Genomic DNA, 12,159 nt, shown 5'->3' with positions numbered 1-12,159 from the left:
AGCCATGATCCAGATCTCTGATTCATTAAAATTTTAAAGCAGAAACCATTCTGAAATGAACTTTTTTAAGGATCCTTGGCAATGAATTTGAGCCTGAATTTGACACAATTAACACCTTTCTCAAATCAACTTTCGATTAGATCTTTTATATAGAATTTAAACCTAAGACTTTATATAACAAATCCTGGCGCCCCTTTCTTATTAAAATGGGCTTGCGTTTCCAATAAGAAAATAAGCCTGATGAAGAAAATCCAATTAAATGTTCCCTTTTGTACATTTGCATTATATTTCAATTACAATGTATGTAAATATGTAAAGAATATAGATTGTGCGCAAAACAATTGCAACAACATTTTTTATAATAATAACTAATTAACAATTCCCATATAAGTCTACAGTTACATAAGCGATAATAATGCAAGCCAGAGCTAAATTTGTAATTTTTTTTTTATTGTAAAACTCGCATTGATAAATCATTTAATCAGTTCTTCGGATTCCATATACATGGCATTTTCATCCATGTATTATATTACATATATAATCTTTTTTTTTGACATTGACAGTTACTTGCGTAATTATAAACAATCTATTATTCGGGAATTGATACGAAATAATACGCTTTATTACAAAATTATCAAAGCCGGGCAATGAATATGAATATGAATATGGATATGAGTATGAGTATGAGTATGGGTTTGAGTATGAGTAAGAGTATATGAATGAGTATGAGTATGAGTATGAGTATGAGTATGAGTATGAATATGAATATGAATATTAATATGAATATGAGTATGAGTATGAGTATGAGTATGAGTATGAGTAAGAATATGATTATGAATATGAATATGACTATGACTATGAATATGAATGTGAATATGAATATGAATATGAATACGAATATGAATGTGAATATGAATGCGAATTTGAATATGAATATGAATATGAATATGAATATGAATCTGAATATGAATATAAATATAAATATGAATATGAATCTGATTATGAATATGTTTATGAATATGAATATGAATATGAACCCGACTCGAGCTCCGGCTCTAGCGACAGGTACACGTGATCCGAACCGCTTCCGTTCAGGATGCAGCATTATAAAATCTGTATATTTAAGCAATATTCAAATGCAAAGATAGAATGCTTGCAGTTAATTGCGTACAGAATGATATAATGAATGTAAATGCGAATAGGTATGAAAATTTGCTTTTAGGTTATAGCGCAGGTGCATGGCTTAGTACATATGTGCATACACACATACATCTGTACATGTGCTTATGTATGCACATATTAGAGTGAGATAATGTTAGTGCAAATACGCCGGACTGTTACGAAACAGAGCCGTCGTCATTGGCGTCGAAGTCGTCAGAGCAGCAGCAGCAGCAGCAGCAGCAGCAAACGTAATATAAGCTGTCGCCAGCTACACAGCTTAGCCAGCCCCCCGGCACGCTTTGCGCCCCTCTTTCGCCTTGACGCAGCGCTGCCACCACGCCTCCTAAGGCTGACGACGGGCTATTTATACTTGATACTTGCCGGGCGCTGGCGCTGATCACGTGTCGCGAAATGTGCAGTCGACAGTGCAACGCTCCCGCGACAGTGGCTCACGTGTTCGCGACTTTGAGTCCGCGATGGAAATGTGCGAGTCGCCAACTTTGTGCGCATGATTTCCAATTGTTACAATTCTTATTCTTATTTCTTATTCGAATTTATATTCATATTCATATTCATATTCTTTATATTCTTATTTTTATTTGTATTCTTATTCTTATTCATATCCATATTCATGCAATATTCATACTAATATTCATATTCATATTCATATTCATATTTATATTCTTATTTTTATTCATATTCATATTCATACTCATATTCATATTCATATTCATATTCATATTCATATTCATATTCATATTCATATTCATATTCATATTCATATTCATATTCATATTCATATTCATATTCATATTCATATTCATATTCATATTCATACTCATATTCGTATTCATATTCATACTCATATTCATATTCATATTCATATTCATATTCACATTCATATTCATATTCATAGTCATATTCATATTCATATTCATATTTATAGTCATAGTCATACTCATACTCATATTCATATTCATATTCATATTCATATTCATATTCATATTCATAGTCATACTCATACTCATATTCATATTCATTTCATTGTTCTATGACTTTGATTTCTCCTGTTCAACTCACAAATACTAATTAACATTTATGAGTCATTTGTTTTTTTTTTTTATATACTCGTGTTCTCTGTTGTGTCACTCAGCGAGCGGGGAATTATGTAATATTCTGAGTTGTTGTAAATGCAAAATAAATGCATGTATTGACAAAAATGCAATTTCTACCCTTGTCCGATTTCTGATGCACTTTTGCTTGATTCCATTATTTGTTAATATTTAATACGTAATACAAAAAATAAAAAATGATTACTAATAATACCAAAAGGCGGGCTCTTACCAAAGAGCACACGTGTATTTTCTAAAGAATTGTGTGTGGGAGCTGGCTTTACAACGTGAAAAATCAAATCAACAACTTCGCCCCATCCATAGTCCTGCTGCTGGTCTATCCTTTAGAGCAGCGTTACGCTGTCCCCGAATCATCGACACATGCGACATGTTCCAACCTGTTTGCGACGCGACACGTTGCGAAGGCAGCTGTACTGTTGAAAAAACGTGAATCGGCCAAACGGCAAACGTGACAGCATGTTCGAAGCGATTTCCGACTGGCCTACTGAACAGGTGATGGCGTTAAAAGGCGGCAAGCGGGGCGTACACGTTAGGAGCGCAAAATGAAAACATTTCGCAATTTACCTGGTACGTTGTTGGCACGTTGCAGAACAAAGGGTGGGTCGTAGGAGTCCAGATGGACACTGTGATTATTCGCTATTCGGATTATGCATTCAGCAGAGTTACAGTTACTCGCTGCGCCTATTGCATGACATACAAAACGTTGCTAATGGCGTGCGATAATTGTTGTTATTAAGCCACGAAATCATTTTGTCACCTGCAAGCCTAAAGAATTTTGTGAAAACAAATATCAATGCATGTGCATGGGCATTAGCCTTAATATGGGTCGCTGCAGAGGGCGAATTGAGAGAGGCGCTGCTTGTAGCTTTCGTCTGGCCACAAAAGTTTCAATTTCAAGAGCAGCTGCGTCGATGTCGACGTCAGCGTCGGCGTCGACGTTGGTTTTGGCTTTGGCCGCGTAATGAGTGCAAATGTGAATGAACTTGCCGCAGACGCACACGCAGCCAGCTACTCACTCACACACAAACAAACACACACACTTGCTGACGCTCTCTCTTATCTTCTGTCGCCGTCATTTTGCCAAAATGAACCAGAAATCTGAACTAAACAGTTTGGGTTAAAAGTTTCACGCGAAGTTCATACGATCGCTGCCCATGGGCGAGGGGGTGTTGGTACTCCGTTCGACTGTTCTAGACAGACAATAAATTCCATCCCCCCCACCCTAAAACTTAAGTTAACTAATATTTTTACACAAATATATTAACATACATACGTACATCTCTATGTGTATGTTTGAATATGTTGTGACACAATTTATGTATGTCTGTATTATGTACGTATATGTATGTATGCACTTGTTCTTTGTGCTATTTACATTTCATACTTTCAAATATGTTTACTATGCGCGCTTATCAGGCACCTCCAAAATCGGTTTGGTTTCATTTTATCACACGACAAGAGAACGGCAGAAATCATTTGATATAAGCGACAATGGCAATCGCAGCAAACAAGAAAGAAAGCGTTACAGCAATCAGAGAGTAAGAGCAAAAGAGAGGGAAGCCGATAACACAATATAAAAAGCTTCTGTGCATACAATTACATATGTATGCACATATACATAGAAAGATATGTATGTGTGTACGTGTGTAGACTTAAATACGCAGCAGCGCATTGGCTGTCAAAGACTCGAAAGCTTTGAAGAAGAAATTTGGGTCTTGCTCTAGTTTTCGCAAGCAAAGTTCAATGATCGATTGCAAAATCCAAAAGCTCATGCGTGAGGGCAGTAAAGGAGGCAGTGAGAGAAAACAAAGAGAGTGAGAGAGCGAAACAGTATAATGATAATAGAGGCTCTCTTGCGTCATGCAGAACTCGCTCGTCATGTGTGGAAACATCTACGCATCGAGAGGCAAACATATGCATGTATGCATGTATGTATGCATGTATGAATGAAATGAAATGGAGGACGCGCGGACTTCGCTTTCTGCTTTCTTTTTATCGAGCAACTTTTGCGCTTCGTTGTAATTGTTGTTGCCTTTGTTATTAATGGGTGAATGCAAGAAATGCGTCATACTCAATTTATATATATGTACATATGTATGTGTGTATTGAATGTGCAAGTGTATTGCACTTAGCACACATAATTACATATTTATATGTAGCTAGGCCAAATATCCTTATTCTAGCCCTAAATATCCTGACATACTCCTACAACTGTTTACATATGTGTAGCATATTTATTATTTAATTTAATTTGTTTTTTTTTCAGGTGAGATAAAAAACAAAATATTAGAATAAAATTATAGCTAAATACAAGCAAACAATCTTTCCGTTAGCTTTTCGACCCACACACACACACACGCACACATGAATGGAAAGTCAATGCACGCCGCGACAGCGACGCAAATCTCAGAAGTAAGAGTAATAATAGCTGTATCAACAACAACAACAACAACAACAACATCGTGACATACTTCTAGTTCGGCTTTCTTTTATACTCTGTAATGCAATTTGTCATAGAATTTCTAATAACTTATTTTGCTAAGTTCCAAATTAACGACCAACAATTCATTTCAATGATGTAGTTTATAAACTATCTAATGTTAATGTACATATATAATATCATTATAACTAAAATAAAAGGATAGAATTTATATTGGAGAACTTGTCCTGACTGACTTAAGAGCTGGGACATTTTTAGCGTAGCTTATTGAATTGAATTTCCCTCCAAGTGAGGGACAACGATGCTGGTCTAGTCGGAAGTGACCGACTAAGAGATACCCTGCACCTTCTTCTACCAAATTCCTTTCAAATTCTCCTCAACTTTTACAAATAGACCAATGATTTCTTGTCCGGTTTTTGCTCCCGAATTATCGGACAGTTCTTTTTAGTTTAACACTCTCTTTATCCCGGCTCTCTTTAGTGCTTAGTTTTTTTTTGACCTACTCTCCTTCTCCTTTTTGTGCCACCTTCACTTGGGTAACAGATGTCGGTAATGCAGTCTAGTCTTCTTTTGCCTTGTCTTGTCTTCTTGTCTCCGCTCTTTCAGCTTTCTAGAGATTACGAGAAGTTTGTCTAACTGAGAATCCGACAGCCCTGACATCCACACCTATATTTCTATACTTGAGCATAGAATGATTGAACATTAGTGAAACCCAGTTCCTGTGTGATGCAATAATAATTAATCATAATAATAATAATAATAATAATAATAATAATAACAATAATAATAATGATAATGATAATGATAATGATAATGATAATGATAATGATAATGATAATGATAATGATAATGATAATGACAATGACAATGATAATGATAATGATAATGATAATGATAATGATAATGATAATGATAATGATAATGATAATGATAATGATAATGATAATGATAATGATAATGATAATAATAACGATGATAATACTAATACTAATAATAATAAGAAGAATATTAATAATACTAATAATAATAATGATAATGATAATAATAGTCCTGTTCTTTGAAGCTTGAAATCGAAAATGAAATTGTAGCCGAGAATGGGTGAATTTTGCAGAAAATAAGAAGCACTAAAAATTTGTTTCTCTGAAATCAAAGATCTTATAGATAGAGATAGAGATAGATAGAGATAACAATGTAATGATGGAATTCAATTTTAATAGAATCGACAGCAAATAAGCCATGATCAGGTCGACATACTTTCATGTACGTGCACATGTGTACAAAGTAAATCAGGCCAAATACTAAGCGGAGAAAATAGTACAAAAAGCATACATACATACATACTGCAGCAAGAGACAATGCAGAACAAGTTTTTAGAATTAGGTAAGCACCATAGACTCATCTTAAGTCCAAAATGCCGTTATTCCAGTGTCAGAGCTGAGAGCAAGAACCGTAATGGGACCGCTCGTTTGAGACGCCAACGCAACGCAAGGCAAGGCAACGCAACGCGAAGCGACGCAACGCAACGCAATGTTAACGCTGTGACCCAAAGAGCGCAAGCTTTTTCGCCTTATGTAATCAATTACTAAAAGAATGATGTTAAAGAAAGAAATGCTACAATACGCCTGCCCAACTGGCTCGGCTCGGCTCGTTCTTACTTTCTCCGGCAAAGTAGGCCGCCACAACACGATTAACGAACACAGATATCATGTAATTACGAAACTTTCACGCAAGACACACGAACGCACACACACATGACAGCAGCTCTCCAACAACACAAAGCCAAATACCAACTTATACAAAGAATGTGCATATGTAAGTGTGCACACACACATACACACACATACATATGTGTGGCAGCGCGGCTCTCTTAACATTTTTACGTTCCGTCGGTGCAACTTTTTCGGGCTTGTAGTTTTTCGTCTTTCGATTCCAGTTTAGAATTGGGTCAAATAACGGATTTGAGTATTTGCCTTTCGTGGCAGCGGCCGCAACGGCGTACTCACTAACTCTCACACACACACACACGCGCGCGCACATTTTCTCACAAAGAAACTTCTGTTGCGGCAAGATCAGCTAAAGAACGTAATAAACCTCAAGCATGTCATTACTCACCGCTGTCCGTTTGCGCTGTTTAAAACAAAAACCGAATTTCAAATCGAGAGCACAAGAAACCGGTTGCGTTTGAATTACTCCCGCTTTACCTAGTGGCCGGCTTTGGCCATGGCTTTCATGCAGGTTGCGACTCAAACATGCTGCGTCGCCTCAAGCTTTCGTTTGTGTGCAAGCAAAATGACAGTGTATGTGTATGTAGCTAACATAACAAATGTATGTATGTGTGTATGTATGTATTGGCTAGCTTTGAGGGCTGTTCTACATTTGAGCTCTCCAACTGGTGAAAATCAGCTTGTGAGGTTGCAAGAGGCTACGGAATAGAACGTTCACTTACGCCCGATGCTCATTAAAGCAACACACTAAAGAGATATTCCGTTTTGATTTTATTGCTCAAGAGAAAGTGTTACGCCAATTGTTTAATTAATTTTTCTTCTTGCTGCTCGTAAGCGAGTAGAAGCTACCAGAAGCTACATACATACATACATATGTATGTCTGCATATAAACATATATGTATGTATATGTATATATTACGTATGTGTTGCATGCGCTACGGTGTCAATAACCTCAGCAAGAGCGAGGCCAGAGTAAAAGTTTTGCTCAATGCGCTTCATTTGTTGTTTTGTCATCCTACATACCTACATACATATATACATACATACATCGATTACTTACGCTTCTCTGCTCTGTTAACACTCACTCGCTGCTCTTCAGTTGCTGTCAAAACTGAGCTTGGCTTGGTCGCGAATTCATTCTTAGGGCAGCCTTTTACAAGCGTTTCGTCTATTTTCAATGTGTTGGCTGTACGTCAAGCAAGCCAAATGAATTATGCATTTCAGCAACTAAAACTTTCCAATTTTGTTTTTATTTTTTTTTTGTCGTCGTTGTTGATGTATTTGCTAGTTTTCTAATTGTTGTTGCTTCTATAGTAATTATTATCGTCTTTTCTATTGCCATTATGTACCGCAACTTTTGCTACTGTTGCTTCCAAACAGAAGACATTTGACACTATTTTCTCACTTTAATTTAATTGTGCACACATTCCAAATACAATCATACATACATATGTATATGTAAGATCGAAACTGCAATTGTCTTCCTTATCCCGTTCGTGGCGGATGATGCGGCTATTACGAAATAATCGAAGAATAAGAAAAATGCGCAACAGACGCACACACATGCAAATGTATGTAGATATGATATATATGTATACAATATATGTACATATACACATGTTAAGTGTATGGCTTAAGTATTTACCAACACTAGAACAGCAAGGCAGAACAACATACATACATATTATCCCTTTTTTTGAGCAGCGCAGCAGTTCTGCATAAATGCCTTATTTAGAACGCCAGCATCAGAATTTGAGGGGCAAAGAGAGACTGCAATACCCAATGCATAGCTGCAACCGCATTGAAGTCGCAGTCTGTATCAAGCAGTAGGTTTATTGGTCATTGGTCATAAACCAGAAACTGTTCTTTCGCACTCTCACTCTTTCTTCCTCTCTTGAGCAAGCTCTCCCCCACTCTTTGTTCGGCTGAACAATTTGCGCAGTTGCCAGCCATAGCAGCGACAATATTAGCAGCAACAACAACGTACGGCTATTGAACCAAATCTGCGACGTTCATTATTTGAATTGTTTATGCAATAAAGGTAGCCTAATTAATATATTTATATATACATATATATACTAGCGGATATAACCCGGCCTTGCCCGTGGCACGAGTAAAATAAATGTTCTTAAAAAGCTTTGAAAATTATTTAGAAGCCGATCGGACGGTAAACAAACAACTTTCATACAAACGTTAAGTAATAATATTAAATTTAAAATGTAAAGAAAATCCAAGATGTATTACTGAGAGAGTCAACGTCGGCTTGCCTAAGAATTTTAAAGACTGACAAAATTTACATTTTTGCGCCTTCCTGCCTGTTTACACTCAAACGAACACACATCAATTTCGACGCCTAGAATCAATGAGTGCATTGAGAGTACATTTCTTTCTTATTGGTTGAGCAGTTGCATGCAGATCTAGGAGTGCAGTGAGAACAGTTGGGAGAGCGAGAACACACTCTGCATATGCATGCATGCAAATATCTCTGAGTGAGAATCACTCACATACACACACGCATGCATACATACGTTGCACACTGAGCGCGCGACGGCGCTGCACTGATCGTTCCGTTTTCGAGGCTTGTCGTTGGCTGACGATTTGGCAAACTCGCTCTCGCAGGTCAAAAAACAATGAGCGCAAAAAGTGCTGAGACGGTGTCGCAAAAAAAATGTCAACCATGACCGCTCTATAAGTATATATTGCATGCTTATTGTAAAATATTATTATATAATTATTTAAATACTAACAGCACTGAAAGAATGAAAATAAATAAATATATTGCTTTTTGCATTTACACTTATATCATATACACACGCCGCTTACTGCGCAGTTTAAGCTGCGGGTGCGCTGTTTCTTCCTTTAGCCACACACTGTGCGAAATGCTTTCGCTTATCGGTGTGTATTGTCCGATCATTATGAAACTTTAAGGGCATGCATTTGGCATTAAAATGTGTGAAAAACCCAGAGCCCAAAACTAAATTTTTAAAAACAATTTTTTTTTAATTTTTCAAAACCTTATAGATAATGTTCTCAAAAAACGGGTTTCGATATCGATTCGAATCGATTTTATGGAAATATATAAATATATATATTATATAAATAAACGAGCTTATCATATTTTGTTACTATCCCTTCCCATTTATAAATTATAAAACAAAAATCGTTGAGAATTGCTTTTTTAAGCATAAATCAAAAACCTTATAAGTTAAATATCATCGTTTAATATGTCTAGATTTGGCATATTTCCCTTTTTGGATACCAAACATGTATTTACGTTAGCTATTATAAGGTATCTGTGAGTGCGTGCATAAGCATTTTGGAATTCTTATTGGACTATATTTGAAATTTAAAGATTTCGGAGGGGTGAAGGGGATTTTATATTCGCGCACACTGGAATACAGCTTTCTTACTTGTCTTTACTAAATTTGTGATTACATAAAAAGAATTGTTTTCTGTTGAGCTTAAGCCCAGTTGTGCAATTTTAGGCTTATTTATAAGGGTACACCAATAACGCTACTAAATTTAATCTTCGTTCTCTTTCTTGGTCTTGCTGTAGTTGTTTGTGCTGCAGCTAAAATGATCTTACTGAAAATACATACATATATACGCATGCATATATGTATATAAATGTGTATCAGTGTTCTCGGTCTGGCCTGTCTGTGTGCGCGCATACATATACAACATATTTATTGACGCCATGAAAATGAACAAACTGAGTGAGCGACTGATTTGCTCAGCCTTGAACTTCTCTTTGGAGTGCATTAACTCTGCGATCACACAAAACAAACCGAACACACACTCACACGCTCACACAGCATAAGCAACAATGGCTGCGCCTTTCGTGCTTGCAAAAAAGAGAACATTTTTCGACCGAACTTCTGAGAGCAGAATTATCGTTCAGACTGCATTTGTATCGCTGTCTGTTCTTATTGTAGTCTCTTGTTGCTTTATGTAATATAGAATGTAGTCCTCACATACACTCACGTTTCATATGCATGTATGCAATTATTTACAATGCGTACATAATATTGTATGAATGCATATATTTATATATGTAAGTATGCATGTGTATATTTTGTATTTACGGTGGAGCTGCAAGCCGTCTCTTTATCAGCGCCCCCATTTGGGATCGTATTACATAAGCGCCACTAAACGGTGTTGTTGACCAGCAATAAATTTCCCTTTTTTATGCATGCATATGTATGTACATACAAATAATGGGGCGTGGTACACACACACATGCATAGGTATGTACACACACACATACATACATATGTATAAATGCATACTTATAGTTATTCCTTTTTTAATGCCGTGTCTCTTCACACACTCATACAGACGCACCATGGGCATTTCGAACCTTTCTGGCGTTGGCCTTGAACCTGCTGCCGATCGTCCGCTTTGCCAGCAACTGAATGTGGTGAAACAGATATGTATGCATGTATGTATATATGTATGTGTGTAGGCATGGCAAAGCAGACATGTATATGCGTATCTATATGTATGTATGTAGCTATGTACGACCAGATGCCACCGAATGTGAAGTTATAAATGCGAACTAAAGCAACAACTGCAGCTTTAGCTGTGTACGTACGTTAATTCATTCGCTTCTTAGTTATGGTAGGCAGATCTACAGTTCTTGCACACAAACACCCGCATAAGAACACACACACACACACACACACATATACAGATGTACTGGTAAGAACTTTAATGGGTGTGTGTGAAGTAACCGCACGTAACCGTGTATACATGTATGTATGCATGTACATATGCATATCTGCATATGTGTATGTATACATTTTGTATTCGCATTCGAATTGGCCTGACCCCACACAACATTGCAAATGCTCTGACGCAAGACCTTGAGATTGTTTCGTTCTGCCAGCACAATCAAAAGTAGTGCCCCGCCTTCCGATTTGCATAGTTATATAAATATATATGTACACATGTATGTACATATTTAGACGTAGTTTGCATATCTTAATTAAGCCCTATATAGACTTAAAATGACTAACAAGAGATCGCAAGCTTTAATTACCGAATTGAACTTGTGATGAAATTTCGGCAAATTCCCCACGAAAGTGGGAAATTCGCGGAAAACGGTTTTTGTTTGCCATTTTCAACTCATTTACTGCGTTATTTGTTTCAATTAATTAATTAACTAAAACAACCTTCGTGGATTTGATGGAAGAAGTTTCGGGTTCAAGCTCATTTTCAGTGTACTTTATGAAACATTTTTTTACCACCCGTAACTGTGGTGAATTGACAGAAAAATGGTTGTTTAAATCTCCACTCTCTAATTCTCCAATTAGAATACGACGAATTTGTTTCGTATAACAGTGTGCGGCTCATTAAACTGTTATACATATAATTGATTGGGTCAGAAATGTGTCATTTCGAATGTCCTTTATAAGAAAATGAGAATGAAAGGGAAATGTACTAAAATTGCAGTACATACACACAGTCCAGCATGCCATACAATCGGAATTGCAATTCTATTAATAGAATGAAGAGAGAGAGAAAAAAACCCCATGTACACATTTAAATTTAACATTCTTGCGCTTTGCGCTGGCTTCTGTTTCGCAGCCCATCTTGATAAAATGCTCTATAGAAGATATTATTGTGCCCGAGATGCATATTTAGCTAAATTTCAACTTTCTTGAATCTTGCTCTTAAAACCTGGAATTCACACAGACA

Source organism: Drosophila novamexicana, unplaced genomic scaffold, assembly GCF_003285875.2.
Source record: "Drosophila novamexicana strain 15010-1031.04,08,12 unplaced genomic scaffold, DnovRS2.1 tig00000387-arrow-pilon, whole genome shotgun sequence".
In the NCBI taxonomy this organism is placed as follows: domain Eukaryota; kingdom Metazoa; phylum Arthropoda; class Insecta; order Diptera; family Drosophilidae; genus Drosophila; species Drosophila novamexicana.
This window is presented reverse-complemented; position numbering follows the sequence as displayed.